The sequence below is a fragment of the Phalacrocorax carbo genome, chromosome 6 (genome assembly GCF_963921805.1).
Source record: "Phalacrocorax carbo chromosome 6, bPhaCar2.1, whole genome shotgun sequence".
NCBI classification, from domain to species: Eukaryota; Metazoa; Chordata; class Aves; order Suliformes; family Phalacrocoracidae; genus Phalacrocorax; species Phalacrocorax carbo.
In genome coordinates, this window is record NC_087518.1 from 54,441,027 (window position 1) to 54,458,762 (window position 17,736).

Consider the following 17,736-nt stretch of genomic DNA (forward strand, 5'->3'; position numbering starts at 1 on the left):
GTCTCCCTCTTAACAGTGTTACTGTCACGTACATATGGGTGAGTGAAGCAACACAAAGACGCAGTAAATAAGTGAGGGCTTTGCATCAGGCTAATCACTGGGTAGGCCAAATAAGGTACTTGGGTTAATGGCTGAGATCGTGTCCTATTACATTGCTGACTAATGTACTTTTCAGACAGAATTTTGTGCTGTAGACTTGGCCTCAGGTTTTAGTGTTTTAATATCTCTGTCAAAAAGGTGCCAGTTCTTCATATATCTTTGTATATTCATTGCATTTTCTAGGGTAGACAAAACATTAATTTTGTAGCTGGGTTTTATATTAAGATGAAAAACAATACAAACAAATAACAAAATCGCAAACTTCCTGTCTTGTTTGGAAGATAAAAAACCTCCTCAACAACAACAAAAAACAGAACCTTTTTGAGGCCACATAATTACAAAAATAATATTTGAATTAGCTGTTAGGATTTTTAGCCTTAGTGTATCAGACTGATATTTGTCAAACAGGCTTATGGCTTACTCTGAGTGATTTTAGCAACTCCAGTGGGGCTAGTTATGGTGTGAATTATTGCTCAATGTAAGGAGATCAGAATTAAGCCCAGATATGGTCAGAAGGAAAGAGGGTTTTGTCTGATTTGTCTATGATAGATCTGCCCTGCTGCTAACTCCCTGGTCTTTCATTTAGTTTCTTTTTAGAGACTTTTGTTAAGACTTCCAAGGGGTCCTGAGAGGACAATTGAGCTTTTATGGGTTTTTTGCAGAAGCAGGGAGAAACAATCAAGTTGCTGGTTTTCTGGTAGCGTTGATTTATTTTCTGTTCATCCTGCAAATATTTTTTAATGAAATTTATTTTTAAAAAAATAAAAAACCCCCACCCAACAAAACATTAAAAACACCCCAAACAAACAAGTAATATAAGTTGCACTTTGAGAGAGCAAGATGGGGAGCTTCAAGGTTAATCTGCAGATAAGGATTTTTCCAAGTATACAACACCATTATGGTCAGCCCTTGGAGCAGGGAGGGTTATAGCTTCTGTTTTCTAAGTGAATGAATTTCCATCTGAGCTTGTCCCTATTCAGAAGGGCTTAGCAACTAAAGAAGTCAGACAGTTTCTCACAAGATGCTACAAAAATGAAACAAACTGGTTTGGACTCTAAAGTTAGTGGGCCACCTTGCTGGGCTCAGTTGTGCAAAATGACTCATCTGACTACCTGAAGGCTTCCCTCAGGTGGCCTCGGGGTCCAGCTTCCCCTTTGCACAGAGAAAGGAGCCTGGCCAAACCCCTGCTGCCCCTGGCTGTACCTATGGATGAGCCCCTGAGACCAGCGTACAGCAGGCTGGGGCCTTCCTAACTCACCCCACTTTCAGAGGAAGCCCCAGTTCTGGCTATGGGAATAGCTTCATTTTGCCAGGAACTGTCTCCTACTCTCTCATCCTTTCTAACACTTGTATTAAGCAGCTACAGCGAACCAGGGGATCTGTGTGTGTGCTGCAAGATGGCCAAAAGAATTTACGGCCTTTGGAGCCGATGGGACTAAGTTTGCTCAGGATCATGCCCTTAGTTAGCGTCCTGCAGCAAAAAGGCCTAGAGTTTAGTAAGAAAACTCTCTCAGGGATTTATAGTATTGATGACCGTAACCAAGTCTGGCAGCCCTTGGATCTTACAGCTCTCTCTGGGCCTAATCAAAGGCCATTGACGTAAACTAAAACATTTGACTTCAGAGAGCTGTGGATCAAACTCTGCGTCTACACTGACTGAGTTTGCCCTCCCCTCAGACACAACCTCACTTTAAATTCTTTTCTTCTGACAGGCCTGTAGCCTCATTCCTCTCTCTTAAGCTGGGAGGGCACTTCATGGCTCTCTAAGATGCCCAGGAGTGACTTCTCCCTTCTCACGGTGCAGTTTCACATTATACCTAATTCAGTGTAACTGCTGGCTGACACCATAAGTCCCATCCTTGTTTTCCTGATGTCAGGTTTACAGATCATATGATCTTGGCAGGATGACTTGACAGAAAATTGACCCAATCCAACATGACCCCACCCCCCCTCAAAGGAGCCACTGTCCTTTCAGCAGTTTTCCACATTTGCCATGGATTAGTGTAATGTGACTCTGCGCCATGAGTCTCAAAAACTCTGCCAGGGGCATTACATAAAAGCAAAATTAATTTGGATTAAGGCAGAGAACCCAGACAAAGAAAACATTAAGAAGAATTCAAATGAACATGATATGAAAAGTATCATTACCAGCATACAAGGCCTGGTCCAGAAGTATTAATTAGATACTGATCCAAAGATAATGGTTAAGATGGATATTAAAAGTGTGAAAACTATACTTAATGTACGTTATACTACTTACTATGATTCTCCTCTTTCTTTTTTATCTTTTTTATAACCCGGTTAGCTGTCAGTCAACCTTTAGCATCTTTTTGAAAGGAGTTTGCTTTTGATTTTCAGCCAAGTGTTCCTGGGCCACTGCAGATATAATGTCACAGCAAACGGGAGAATGTCTCTCCATTCCTTCCATTCTCCTACAGACCTTGGCGTTTCCTTTCAAGCCCAGTTGTTCAGTCTTTTTTAGCAAGCTGTCTTTTACTTCATTCTTTTGCCCAGACATTGATGCATAAATAACTTCAGATTTACATGATTGGCTTAATTTTTTTTCTTCACTTGAGATATAAACTCATTTTAATTTCTTTCTTCTAATTTAGATGGTGTAAATGTCATCTACTGACATATTATTCCCATTTCAAAGTACACCCTTGAACCTCACTTAAAGGCTTGAACTCTTTCACTTTGGGTATGCATGTTTTGAAAATAAAAGTTTATAAAAGGACTACAATATCTATTATTAACTTCCAACTTTCTGTACTTTCAACATGTCTTCCTACTCCTATTGGGAGTCTAAGCAAATGTTCTCAGTTTCCCTTGACACAGTAATGAGGAATTCTCCCTATGTGTTCTCTCTTCTCCATGGCTTGAAAATTAAAGCTCTGTCTTTAGCTATAAGATACGCAGCATATCTTTCTGAAAGATAAAGTTCATATCAGATTCAAGCTACCCAGCTGTTCAGACCTCTGCTTTTATGTCATGTTTTTGGATTTCGTGAGGTTGGAAGCAGACTTGCATATGAAAATTCATAGCAATTATACCTTTTAGTGATACTCATTAGCAGAGGTATTAGTCTTTATTTTTCAGTGTGATTTACTGTTCCAATTTTTTTAATTTCAAAATGTGTTCAAATTATTATTGCAAAATGACTCAGAAAAAAATAGCAGGTTATTTAGAACAGAACACATTCTCTGGAGAACTGGAGAGCTGGGCTGAGGGCAACCTGATGAAATTCAACAAAAGCAAGTGTAAGGTCCTGCACCTGGGGAGGAACAAGCCCATACACCAGCAGCTCTGCTGAGAAGGACCTGGGAGTACTGGTGGACAAGCTAACCATGAGCCAGCACTGTGACCTTGTGGCCAAGAAGGCCAATGGTGTCCTGGGGTGCATTAAAAGGAGTGTGGCCAGCAGGTTGAGGGAGGTTATCCTCCCCCTCTACTCTGCCCTAGTGAGACCACATCTGGAGTGCTGTGTTCAGTTCTGGGTCCCCCAGTTCAAGAAAGACAGGGAACTACTGAAGAGGGTCCAGCAAAGAGCTATGAAGATCATCAGGGACTGAAGCATCTCCCTTATGAGGAAAGGCTGAGAGACCTGGGTTTGTTCAGCCTGGAGAATACAGGGGGATCTTATCAATGCTTATGAATATAAAGGGTGGGTGTCAAGAGGATGGGGCCAGACTCTTTTCACTGGTGCTCAATGATGTGACAAGGGGCAACGGGCGCAAACTGGAACACAAAAAGTTCCACCTGAATATGAGGAAAAACTACTTTACTGTGAGGGTGGCAGAGCAGTGGCACAGGCTGCCCAGAGAGGTTGTGGAGTCCCTTCCCTGGAGACATTCAAAACCTGCCTGGATGCGGTCCTGTGCCCCCTGCTCTGGGTGTGCCTGCTCAAGCAGGGGGGTCAGATGAGATTGTCTCCAGAGATCCCTTCCAACCCCTGCCATTCTGTGATTCTGTGAAAGGGAAGAACAGTTAATTTTTACAGTTGGAGGTAAAACAATTACCCTTATACAGCATATGAGCATCCTTACTGAAATACGTTTGAAGTTCTGCTTTCTCCAAGTGAGATATCGTACATTTGCTAGATAGTTTTTTAGTGGTTGCTTGTTCTGCTCTGATGTAAATTAACTGTGAGGTGTTGTAAGCTAAGTCATGTAGGTATTTTCACTCTGAGCCAAGGAGCTGCTAGTGCCTTCAAGAAAAGATTCACAGGTGATGAGAGATAAGTGCAATATCCAAAATCACCAAGAACAAAACAGGGTTTTTTATTTGGCATATCTTTTTCACATTGCACCTTCTATGTCAGCTGTGACCAACACAAATCCTCCCACTTTCATCAGAGAAGCTAGAGGTTTATATGGTATGCTGTGCAATGTAGCTTCTTATTCTTATTATTATTGTAGAGAAAAATATACTGGAATAACTTCTGGTTAATTTGTTGGAAAAAGCTGAGGTCCTTGCCACTCAGCTCCTTTGGAAAATTGTAGCTGCATGGTTTTTGTGCACTTGTGGTTCTGAAATTGTCAAGTCGGCAGTGAAATATGTAACATGAGGAGTAAGAAAAGGTGCCAGCTCTCATGACAACGGGACTTTCCATCACTCTTCCTTGAGAGTTAGTTATTCCCTTGTCTTACTTTATGAAGTAAATCTATTACAAATAAGGATTTTCTAGCAATATATTGTTTAAAAATTATATTGGGGGACTCTAGGAGTTCAGAGAATCTCTAGCTGGAGAATAAAGGTGAGGGAAACATATTATTTCCTTCATTGTCTTTATATTTCTGCTTCTGAAAATTGCTGTATCAATATAATAACCCCATTGCTTACTCCTCCAGCTAGAACTTCCGCAAAGAAAAAAGTCCAGGGTAACACCAAGGCTGGAAGGGACAGAATGAGAAACACATGCTTTGCAGAGAGTTTTCTTTATCTTCTTTCTCTTCCATTGTCACGCTCAGTGACTCTGTCCCTACAGGAGGAAGTACAGGGATGTCTTTACACAGGAGCAGAAGTCCTCCAAGGACTGAATTTTGTCTGTACTGTCAGAGAAGAGAATTGTCTAGGGCTGACTTCAAGGTGTAAACACAATAGGCCTAGCAGCACTTTCACCATTTATCTCCAGATTGGGTTTAGAAACTTTAACTCCACTGACCTTGTGTTGTCTCAAGTCCCTAGCCTTTCTCTCTCCCCACTTCACTGTTGATGTCTTTCTCAGATACCAGGAAGATGGAAATAAGTGAATAGATGGTGTTGCAGAGGAGAAACAAGAAGGAGGGGCTGGGTAGAGGAGGAAGCCTGTGATTTTCACAAGGAAAACATCTATGAAAGGGAGAGAAGTGGAAGAAAGAACTGCATGTTTTGAGGGGTTTGAGAAAGACATCTACTGGTAAGATGAAGGGGATAGGGGAGAGACTCTCCATATATATCCCCCAAGGTTCCTTGCATTTCCCTAGGATATCTTTAGCCAGTTTGGCCCAATCACACCATGTGCATGTTGTGATCTTTCCAAGATCACAGCACCTCAAAGTCCCAGTGGTCCTGCCGTGCCAACACCACCCACTTGAATTTTGGCTACTTCACTGAGTAAAGCCTTGAACTGGGGAGTTCTGTCACATTCAAAGTAGGCAAAAGCATGTTGTCTTATAAAATCCAAAACATCTCTATCAAACTATAGAGACTTTTATGTACTGTGGGCTGTGGATGGTACTGGCCTGGGAAACTTATGACCTAGGTTCAGCTTTATGTTCTGCCAAATTTAGTGTGAAAATTCTAGTCAGAGTAGAGCATACCCAGCAGACTACACTGAGTCTCAAAACAACCACTTTAATACTATTTTGTTTTTGCAAATCCTTGAAAAGCTTTTTATGGGCTCAAAGCAGGGCAACAGCAAGTTTCAAAACCACTGTGTTGCTGTAAAAAGGATTTTCTGTCTTCCCATCACTTCTAATTAAGTGGCTTCTCTCAAAACAGGTGCTCTCCTTCTCAGAAGCCATGCTGGTGGCTAAAGACACAGAAACTAACTGTCCCAAACAGCCACTTCTATTGCTGAAAAACTCAGATTTACTTGCAGTAATTTCCACTTGATTCTAAATATCCTCTGCTAAATAAATAAGAAAAGACAGTATCTTGTATGCTAAAAGCTTTTCTGTATCTCCTTATTTACAGGGATATGAAATTAATGTAACATTTGCCTTTCTCAGAAATAAAAACTTAAGCTCAAAGATTTGCAATTTGCCTCGATTTTTCTTATTTTCATAGGAAAGAATTCTTAGGACTCATTCTGTGGGTGTAAATTTCAGTGTTAAGTGCAGCTGAGAGCACGTTATGAGGTTTCCCAGGGTATTTTGCTCTCCTTACCTGATTCCACTGGGTCTTTTGAATCCACATATTGCATTCATAGCTTCTAAAAATCCTTCCTTTGAACATTTGCTTTGGGCTTCCTTTTTCTTTTAATATACTGAAGTTGTGGGTTTTTTTTTTAATTACTGTTATGTCAGTGTGTACAATCAGTGAACAAAAAGCCCTATCAATTTCTCTTTTCTATTTGCAAGTTGATTCTGAGATGGTTGTTCCCAAAGCTGCTCTGAACTTTCTCCCTTAAGACAAGCAAAATGTTTCCTTCAGCTACGGAAAAGAGTGCTGCTCTCTTACCCAAAATGAAACTATCCCAGGAGGAATACTGCCTTGTATTCAGAACACTGCATTTTATCATCTTGAGAGACAGGCATCCAGTCTCTCTTCCAGCTTCTATTCTAAAAAGATGAGCTTTATGACTTAGTCACGGGGCTGGATTTCCTATTGTCCTAAACCCTACATAGTCCTTCACATGAGTGCAAGATGGGTATAAAATGCCGCCATATCAGAATGGTTGTACCGTATTGGTCTGAATATAAGGTGAGGTTATAAAATACTCAGGGGGTGTGGAAATCTTACTCGCTATATATCTGAATTGAACATGTGGCCTGCACCCATCTCTTCTATTCTGTACTTCCTCCACTGCCACCACAGCAGTGCTGAATTTTAGGCTGGAGGGGGTAGGAAAATAAAACTGAGTCTTGCACTCAGAAGGACACCAGGTCTAATGCTTTTTTGCTGGGGATTAACATGCCAGGCAAGCAATCAGCAAGGCAGGTAGGCTCTGGGCTTCCTGTGGGACAGAGTTGGTATGGGTAGGGTAGCAATGGAGCATTTACCTTCTGTAATAGAAATTGGTTCTCCCTCACTTTTCAAAGTGAAGGGACATTTTCCTTTATTTCCAACTATTGCAAAGGGTGCCGGCAGTACCAGAGAAGGTACAGCTTTTAAGGGGAAAGACGGTCCCCAGTTTCTAGGAGAATGAGCACAATAAAATCACTGCGTTCTAATTCTTAAAGACCTGTTCACACGTGGTTTTTAAGAAGCAGTGGTGTATTTACAGCAGAATAATGTAAGCATGATTTTTAGCAAATTCTAAAGCTGTTATGTTTAAGCTGCAGACATAGACCACACTACCTTTCAGTGAAATGGACTAAGCTTTCTTCCACTGTATCAATGGGTAAAGAATACTGTGCCATTCCTTTGTTATTAAATCTTGCCTAAAACTTTAAAATAATACATTGTAATAAGTTATATGAATTCTTGAATAATGAAAAAAAAATCTTTGTAAAAGAAACTGTCCTTTCTGTGCCTGTGAGTTTAATGCTCACGTGACTCTTTTTGTATGGCCCATTCAAGATAAAGATACCTAAAAGAAAATAGCTCCTCTTCTGTGTTGCGGATATTTGAAAATCACAATTTAAAACTACCTACAACCTTTAATCCTTGAGGAAAGTTCTTTCTAGCCTGATATCATTTTAAGCATTTAGACTTTTCATTAAGCAATTACAGACCAAAATATTAAAGAAAGCTCTTGAACCCCAACCTTTCGTCTCGTCTCCCCCACACTTTGAAAATAGATGATTTCTAAAGAAGTGACCATTGCCAACCTGAGCCAGAGGGCAGCATTCACCACCTTATGGCACACTGCAACTCCTGATTAATCTCAGCTACTTTTTAACTCCTTTTTATCTGTACAATACCAATAAATGTATTAAAAAATGGATTGCCTCGTATGGCCTATTGCAGAATTGTTGAGGGAATAAATGACATTGTCATTAGCGTTTAGTTATAAATACATTTGAATTTTTAAAACTGAACATATGTTACTTCTCTGCTTGAAACCGTGCCACAGACCCAGGCATGCCATAATAATAATACTTAGCACTGAGGATGTCAAAGCTCTTTAAAGAAAATAGTATCTCAACTGGATCCATTAGACACAGATATTCAAAAAGTTTCTTACTTGAGACTGCACAGTGATCAAAACAGATAGAAGAATAGAGCTCCTGTGTTTTAGCTGTGAGCTTGATTTAGTTTCTCATTTACTACTCTGGATATCAATTCCAAAATAAGCTTTTATTCATATGTTTGGGTTTTGCTGCAAAGCTGTTATTCTCTTTTTCTCTCCTTTGATAATATTAAAGATCTTCTGTCTCAGCTTAGAATCAAAATCTTGTAGCCAATTTAGGCTGGAGAATTCCTTGAGTACTCAGTTATTAATAACTCCAGTTTCACACTCCCCTCCCCCATAACTTTTACATAATAATTTCTTCTAATAAAATATTTTTTATCAGATCTGAAATGTATGCAAGAATGGAAAACATTTCTTGGCTCCCAGACACATGCAAATCACTTTATTATTTATTAATTCTTGTTATTTAAGACAGAACCACAGATAAGATAAACATGTTTAAAAAAATAATAAAAATGAGTAATGTAACACTTGTCTGCTTCATTTGGCAAAGAATAAGTCTGGAGCTGTTATCAAATACCAGGAGTGAGTAGAGGAGAAAGTAAGAGAGGGAGGTGGATGGGAAGATTATGTAGGGATAGGGATATTGTGCTTTCAGTTAAGCCTGTGGACAATGAGCTTAGCCACAAAGCCAGATCCCGAAGTAAGTTCACTGAATCCAGTGGAAATTTGCCTGCTTACATTAGCTGGGAATCTAACGTGCTCTGTGTTGACTTCAAAAGAACCTCACCAGATTTGACTCAGGGCAGCTGAAAGTATGGCTTCACAGATGATGATGATGAGAGAGGCTTCACTGTGTTTTGTTTCACAGCCAGTGATGAGGGAGCTTTAAATCTGCACTGGCTAAGATCACTTTGAACCCATTTACAGCTCACTATTGGCCACCACTTTGAAATCTAAGAGAAACCAAACATATTTCAGGAGGTTTATTTCAACCACAGATAGAAAACAATGGGGTCCCACTGCAAGCTGAAAGCCTGCTCCTTTTAAATGAACACATGCCACTTCAAGAAAAAAAGCATGAAAGGAAGCAATGGTGTGCAAATCAAAATAATCCCTTTGTCTTTCTTGCTGGATCCATGCTTGGGGAAGAATAGACTGTAGGGGAAGAATTCAGACCTGTCTTTATTCAGTCTCCAAAGACAACTACTTTCCTTCTGGAGGAGAAAGAAATTCAGTTTTAATGGTGGTGGCAGCCTTCCACTAAATAATTTTCATGATCAATACAGGCAGGTGGCAACAATGCTCTCTTTAAATAACTAATTGATGAAGATTAAGAATTGATTGGCTTGGGTTTGGTTTGTTGGTTTTTGTTTTTTTTTTTTTTTATTAGCCCCCTTCTGCTACATGGGATTCAGCAGTTTTTCACCTGTTCTCAGCCACCAAACCGAGATCCTGGATTCATTCAGCCACCTCTTCCTCCCTCCCTCCACTCCCTCCCTGTCTCAACACTATTCTGCCACATCTCAAGGTTCACTAACCAAGGAAGAAAAGTCCCCCACATCCTTCCCTTTGCGAGATAAATATAGGTTCACTTCTGGTCAGGGATGTGACTGAATTTATAAGGTTTTGCTTTTTTAATTCTTGTAATGTTTGTAATTTAAATCCACTAATACTTTATGCTTGTTTGGCTTTGGGTTTGTGCTTTCTGCAGGTGACAGCACTCCAGAGACATCACTTCACCTGAAGCTGGGCACAATGATACCTAATCTTGGGTAAGAGACCCATAAGGGGTTAGAGGTCCTATGGTGGCAGATGTAATTTGGCTGCTTCTTCATCGTTGTTTCTTTTTGTCCTTTCCTTAACGCATTTCTGATCAAGTTGAGATGAAGGTAGGCCCCTCTAAATTTCACGTGTGCATTTATGCCCTAGCTGAATTGACTCTATCTTTGGCAGTTTTCACTGCTGTTATTCAACGCAATGCTGCCTGTCAAGCCTCTGAGCCTGCGGGCTAGCTCAGGACCCAGGCTCAGATCCCAACATTGCAGCATGACATGCTGCCACTTAAGCACTTAATTATATGTAAGGAGACAACGATCCACATTGTACCCTTTACAAAAGAGCCACAAGGAAAAATAAAGTCCCACTGCCTTGCCAGCCAAAGGGATCTTTGCCAGCACCAGGTGGTGGGAAGCATGAGGCAAGTGAGAGGGGTGACTCCTGGCACTGCTTCTGCAGCAACGGTGACAATTAAAAAAAAAAAAAAATGCTGCTTTTGAGAAAGAGGCCAGTAGCATTTGGCGTTTGGTGTCAAGGGGCTGAAAAGGGTGCCACATGAAGCTGAAAAGCCTCACAGCAGTTCCTAATGAACCGTTTTCTGTGCTCCCTCTCCTTCTTGGATGATTGTACTTAACTGGCTGCTGTGCTCTCGTGTCCAGGTTTTGCCAAGTGGTTATCTTCCTGCTTGCATCTGTTTATTCTGTATTCACCTCTGTCTGGAAGGGTGCAACCGAATGGCAATGAAGCTATTGGGATTTTTCTGTCTGATTGAGCTAATCTCTTCTGGAGTTTTACCAGTGATCTAATTTAATTACCTTGTTTAAAATACAGTTTTAGTGGGAAATGAGGAGGAATGTGAACATGAAATTCATCCATATACATAAACATATACTGTGCTTGTTTTACATCTTCTGTGATATCTGTACCCAACTCCTCTTTTCTAGCAAAAATGGACAATCTCGAAGTCATTGGGCAGGGACAGCTGGGCAGCAAGTGAGTTTAGTGGCAAGTATAGGCCTTGCAGGCTTTCTGAAGTTTAAGAGCTTCATGTAAGCTACAGTAGTACTCATCTTCATTTGAATACTAATAACATCATGCAGCAGCTTCATCTTAAAGACTTTTGTGTTCTCCTAATAGAAGAAAACCTGTCTTTATATAAGTTTTTTTTGTGGAAAAAAACATACGTTATGTAAATTAATTTTGTGCTAGGTAGGTATATGGTGTAGCTGAAAAGGAATTGCTAGAATGTTTAGAGTGGTTGAAAATCTGTATTCTGTATAGCCACTGCCCAGCTGAGAAGGTTGAGGCACTGTGATTTGCACTTCTCTGTCTCTGGTTCGAATTTATAGGAGAATAATAACAACACATTTGATGGCATATCTATAGTGGGACTCTGAAGTCATGCTGCCAGGTGTTTAAGGCAGTAATAGACAAGTGTCACATTAAAATAAAGGTAAGTAATCAGTGAGGGTAGTTCTTTGCAAGAATTTCTTGTAGGTTATGTGACGAAATATCATCTTTTTAAACTATGGAATGAAACATTTTTTTGAAACAAGGATCATAGGAAAGTGTGTCTATTATGTGTTTAAAGAGAGGTTTACTTTGTATTGCATGAAAGCTAGATATGCAAATGGAGTATTTGCTTATAAATTCTTATGGTCATTGAAAAGATTTTACCTAATTCTTTTCTTTTAAAAGAAAAAATTATGACAAAGAGAAAGATTTTAAGCAGATGACTGTGATCCAAAGGACAGATAATGCAGGCTCCAACTGCGTTTATAATAGTTCACTTCTGTAAGTGAAACATGTTCTCTCTTCAGAAAAAGAATAAGAATATGAAAGATGTTGTATCAGTGATTCTTCAGATTTTATTCTGTTGATTAGAGTGGAAGAAAAAGCCTTTCTATACACCTAGCTCCTTTTTTCAAATTCCCAGTCTCAGTACTTTGTGTGCTCCATGGAGAGGCTGTCTACAATTATGCCTTGCTAGTAAAACAAGACAAAATAATATAATTCCATTGCATTGTCACAGAGATAAAGCATATGATAACTTACTGTTTTAGTTGATCAGCAGGGTGGCCTAGTCCTGGCTTTGGCTTGTCTTCTGATTCCTGAGAGACACAACAGAGAAAATAATAATAGCAGTAGTCTTTTGTTTTTGCCTTACGTGAATATTGCAATAGTGGAGTCTCATGACGGAAAGGACAGTGATTGTGTGTACTACCTGAATATCAATGGCATCACACACTGTAGTGTGACTCTGTATTGAAATGTTCGACTTGTGTGATAATAGTTGTAGAGGATAATAAAAACACATTCGATATGCAATCACCTCTAGCCTGCTTAAATTTGGTGCCATACCTAAAGGTCTCCCTTCCTAAATCAGGCCTATTCTAAGTACTAAGCATAAATACCATAATTACTTCCATAAACAACTCACAGTTTTAATATTTTAGTTCTTTGAATGTTGCATTCTGGACTATACCTATGAATTACTGCAAACATTTCCACAAAAGGCACAAAGTCTCCAGAGCTCATCTACAAAACTTTCTTCATCTATGCAAGAAAAGCAGTCAAATCATCAAAATATTATTTTCTCTGAAATAAATAACAGGCAGCTTCTGCACTTCGTATATTTGATTTGTTAAGAGTGGTTGTCTCCTCTCCTGGTTTGAGCAATCATAAAACAAACACAGAGCATCTCCTGCATCTTATCTTGCTCTGCATGAAAACACTTCCCTGTTACCAGCCAGGGGTTTAGCTCAGGCCATAGTGGTTAATTTTTGAAGAAACCCCTTGTGAAAATATTCTCAGGATATAACCGATAATAGGGAATTAAGAGAGATGATATAATCTGTTCTCCATACATCTTTTTTCCTGGAGGTGCTGTGAAAGAACTGTGAATTTCACAGGTACAAAATGTATTCACCCACCTCTTTCTTGCACCCCAGAGGCAGAGAACTGTGCAAATCACTGTGCAAGACCCCTCAGAGCCCTGCTCAGCAGGGCGTGAATGCCTGTGCTGCGGTCTCAGACTAGGGCTCTGCATCCTTATTAGCAATTCAAATCAATCACCCTAAATTTTGTGCTGGATATCACAAGACGGGATCATTCAGAGAATTTGCATTGCACATCAAGGTGGTGTCCTTCAAAGTGTTCACAGTACCAGCTTCTTCCCCTCCTCCCATCCTTCAGTAAGCATAGCAGGGCTGCCCCTGGGAAGGGCTTTAAAGATCAACCTCACCGTACTTCTTCAGCGGGGGATCTTGTGCCCTTCTGAGGCCACTGAGAAACGGCAAAAGCTATATTCCTGAGCCTGTAATAGATGCAAATTGTGCAGATGAAGGAGAGAAATCTCTAACAGCCGTTGACTGCAATCTGTGAACACTACTGTTTCATTTATAGTGATGTTACCTAGGCATTTGCACTTAAAAGGAACAATAAAGAGGTGTCAGAACAATCGCAAGGCTGCAGAATTTAAACTGCGGCAAAGACGTTTTGAGTCATGTGAAATGTTGCCTGCAAAAGATCTGCTTTTTCCGTTAGTTTTTGTTTTTACTGAAGGCTGTTCTAGTTCTCCTTGTTTTATGACACAGAATGGTTTATTTGCCTTCAAAGACTCAAGATGCAAAGAGGGAGGGAAACAAATTAAGTCAAAACTGCAATGGCTGGTGAAAACTGCACGAAGTATGTCACAGCTCTTCTTTATTTCTCTATTTAGTTTTGAAGTAGCTTTGCTCTGCAGCTAGATGGTTGGTTCACTAACTTGCCAGCCAACCTCTAGCAGATAGCAGTAGGGTTGCTGTAATGTTTTGGTGTTACTCTAGCTTACAGGTCAAAGGGCCCATCCTCAAATGATGCAACCTTTGTAGATATGCATGTACCATGTTGAGGATCTGAACTGCTGTTGCCTATCAGTGTCTTGATTTGGAGCGTAGGTTTGACATAGGTGAGAAGTTGCACATTAAAAAATAAATAAATAAATCTAATGACTGACAACTAACAGACAGTTACTGATTAACAAAAAATAATGGGCTTGCATTTAGTGTCCTTTTAAAAGCACAATAAGCTGTGATTGTGAGCATGATTATCTGTGAGTGTTGCTACTTACCAGCTCCAAATATGAAAGCTATGTGTGCTGAGGAAAAACAAGGAAGCAGAAGCATTTGTTGTACAATAGATGTGTTCAAAGTGCCCTAATCCTACTGAATAAGAGGAAATAGCCCTTGAAAGGGAATATGGAATCTAAAAAGGAATATATTCAGTTTGTACAAAAAAAAATATTGATAGTAAAAAGAAAAGTTGGAGCAAAGCTATATAAATGTTAGGGTAAGATTGGCTTTGTAGCTACAGCAGAATAAAATGCATTGTATGACCTGTTGTCATTCTGGATCTTCTAGACTTCCTATGGGGTAGGTTTCAGCTGGGATAGAGTTAATTTTCTTCCTAGTAGCTGGTATAGCTCTGTGTTTGGGATTTAGTAGGAGAATAATGTTGATAACACACTGATGGTTTACTTGTTGCTAAGCAGTGCTTACACTAGTCAAGGACTTTTCCAGCTTCCCATGCTCTGCTGGGTGCACAAGAAGCTCGGAGAGGGGGGAGCACAGCCAACACAGCTGATCCAAACTGGCCAAAGGGATATTCTGTACCATATGACATCATGCCTGGTATATTAACTGGGGGGGTGTTGGCCGGGGGGGCAGCGATCGCAGCTCGGGGACTGGCAGGGAGTCAGTCAGTGGGTGGTGAGCAGTTGCATGACTTGTTTTTCCCCTGGGTTTCACTTCTCTCTCTCTCTTTTTTTGTTTTCCTTTTCATTACATTATTATCATCATTATTATTATAATTATCATCATCATTATTATATTTTAATTATTAAACTGTTCTTATCTCAACACACGCGTTTTTGTATGTTTGTCCTTTTGATTCTCTCCCCAGTCCCACTGGGGTGGGGGAAGTGAGCGAGCAGCTGTGTGGGGCTCAGTTACTGGCTGGGGTTAAACCACGGCAGATTTAAGATTGGCTTTGTAGCTACAGCAGAATAAAATGCATTATATAACCTGCTGTCATTCTGGATCTTCTAGACTTCCTATGGGATACTGTTATCTGTTTTTTATTAATATGGTTCATTTGAATGCCATTAGTGTTCAGAGGCCCTGGTTGAGACTCAGTCATGGCCCAAAGATCTCACAGCTTAAATAAACAAGATACGCAATTAGCAGGTAAATGTCCCACAAGTGAAGAAAATTCAAATTGCTTAAGACTTTGTCATATCTTAATGTTAGTTTGTTTGGTTTTTTATATCCCTCAGTAAAATGAGTGATCTGCAAACCGAGAATGTGCTGTTCTCATCTTTCAGAAAAGTTATAGCATAACTAATGATAGGGAAATGCTCTAAGAGCCTTCTAATTGATATATTAGAAGTTCAAAGTGATGATGTTTTTCATATAATACGAATTTGAACTGTGTGAGTCTTTTGAATCAGTAGCTTTTAGTGAGGAATGTATTTCCCAGGGAAAAGGGAGGGGGGCAGCAAAAATATTTGTTTTAATAGTTCTGTCTGTATGTGTGTCTGTACATGTCAGTGAACAAGAGATCAGCAGGGCAAAACGTACCATAAATGCTCTAAAGTCTCCTACAATTGTGTCAAGCAGTAAACCCAAATGAACTTGCGAAGTCATGCACTAGTTCAATTTTGGAAAGGAAAACCTGGCTTTGAAGCCAACTAAATCAATCCCTGGTCCAAATTAAATTTGGAGTATCCTGTGAAGCTCCAATACACAACTCCAATAACAATCAGCACTTAAGATGCAGGAAAATAATGTTTCATTTAAAAGAAATTGAGTGAGGATTACTGACAGAGAAAGTTTTTGATGCTGTTTTGCCATTAAAGTCAAATTATAGCATTATTGTCTTAATCCCATATGTCTCAATCATCTCTCCCTCCTTCTGTCTCTCTTTAATGCACAAAAAGTCCTGTGCATGGTTGGTCTTGTGTCTTCATCTCATTAAAACCTTGCCATGCAAATGTATCATAAGTGTTGCCTGAAGACTTCTGTCTCATGCAAAATTTAGCTTAAACTCTACTGGCATCAAATAATTTGTTATGCACAAACCTTCTGTTTGGTTTGCTGACATTCCTTCTTAGCTGGCTCTCATGGTGATTCATTATCTTGTGATATAGATTTCCAAGTATCATCTTTGTATTGATTTTTATATCTTTAATAACCACTCCACAGAAGATGGCTCCACTTGGTGTCATTGATCGCATCAAAAATTCAAGGCTTACAGAAATACTAGATGGCTAATTGGTAGCAGAACATTTCAGACTTAATCTTAATGCAGTCTTAATCTTCTGCACTAACCTTACTTGAAGATTTCCTTATTGAGGCTAAAGGGAAACTAGTGAAAATCTGGAAATTACCTGGTGAGAGCAGGTAAGACCATGGGGAGCGTAAATGTGGAAAACGGAGATAACAAAGATTACATCTGAAAAACATCTTTCTTTTGCCTCTTCCCCTCCATCTGAGTATCCTCCTTAAAGAAGAGGCAATACAGAGTTCAATTAGCTGTGTGGAAAAATGCGTATTCACTGCATCACATACTGCGCAGTGGGCCAAATGGGACTGAGTTTCTTACTTGAGTTAAAGAAAACTATTAGGTCTGACAAGTTCCAAAATGTCTGCTGTAGGTCATTCTTTTCAAAAAGAAGTGATCAAAGATAGGTCATTTTCATCTTTAATCTCTTATGTAAAAAATAAGCGCTCTTTGTAAGCTTAAGGCCTTAGACAGTTAAGTCTTGGAGAAGTTTGAATTTAGAATATTTGAAAATGTGGGCCAGAACAGCAATCTGGGAGTCCTTCAGTCTGTTTAATTTGCTCTAATATGTTGTTTAAAGCTTCTATCTCTTGTTAGGTTTTTCAGCAATGTGATCTGTCATTGACAAGGAGGTGATATGTGTGTCCATATTTTTTAATTACTGCATTTGTGACACTTTTTCACTAAGTTGTTTTCCAGGATTTTGCACTGCTGGGTTATATTCTAAAACTTCAAAACAACTGAAAATAAACCACACTGAGATACAAAGGACAGGTTTTTTTAGAAAATCCAGTGATAGACAAAGAACGTGTAGAGACAGCAACATGTTAAAACCAGATAATTTCTCAAAAAAGCTGCCCTTGTAAATTGTTAAAAAGCTGTTAAAAAAAAAAGTGTCTCCCAACAGCCACATGGTCTGTGGATTAAACATAGCAAGGCAGATTGTCCAGCTAGTACTAAGAGTATCAATCAGAGCTACTCAATCAGTTCTTGCCAGTAAAAGGCATTGAGACAGCACCAAGTCTGCTAGTACAGTCAGGCACTGCATGCCATCTGTGCAAGGGGAACTGCCTGGTGTGCTTCCTAAAAGATTAGAAGAATAGTTAGAAACATGGGATCACCCATTGGAATGTGAGAGACAACATGTGTCTGGAAACTTGGTGAGAATAAGAATGAAATGTATTCATAGACTAGGTTGGAATAACCCTGGTCAATTTTTGCTAGCTTTCTGGGGAGATCTCCATCCATACAAAGCC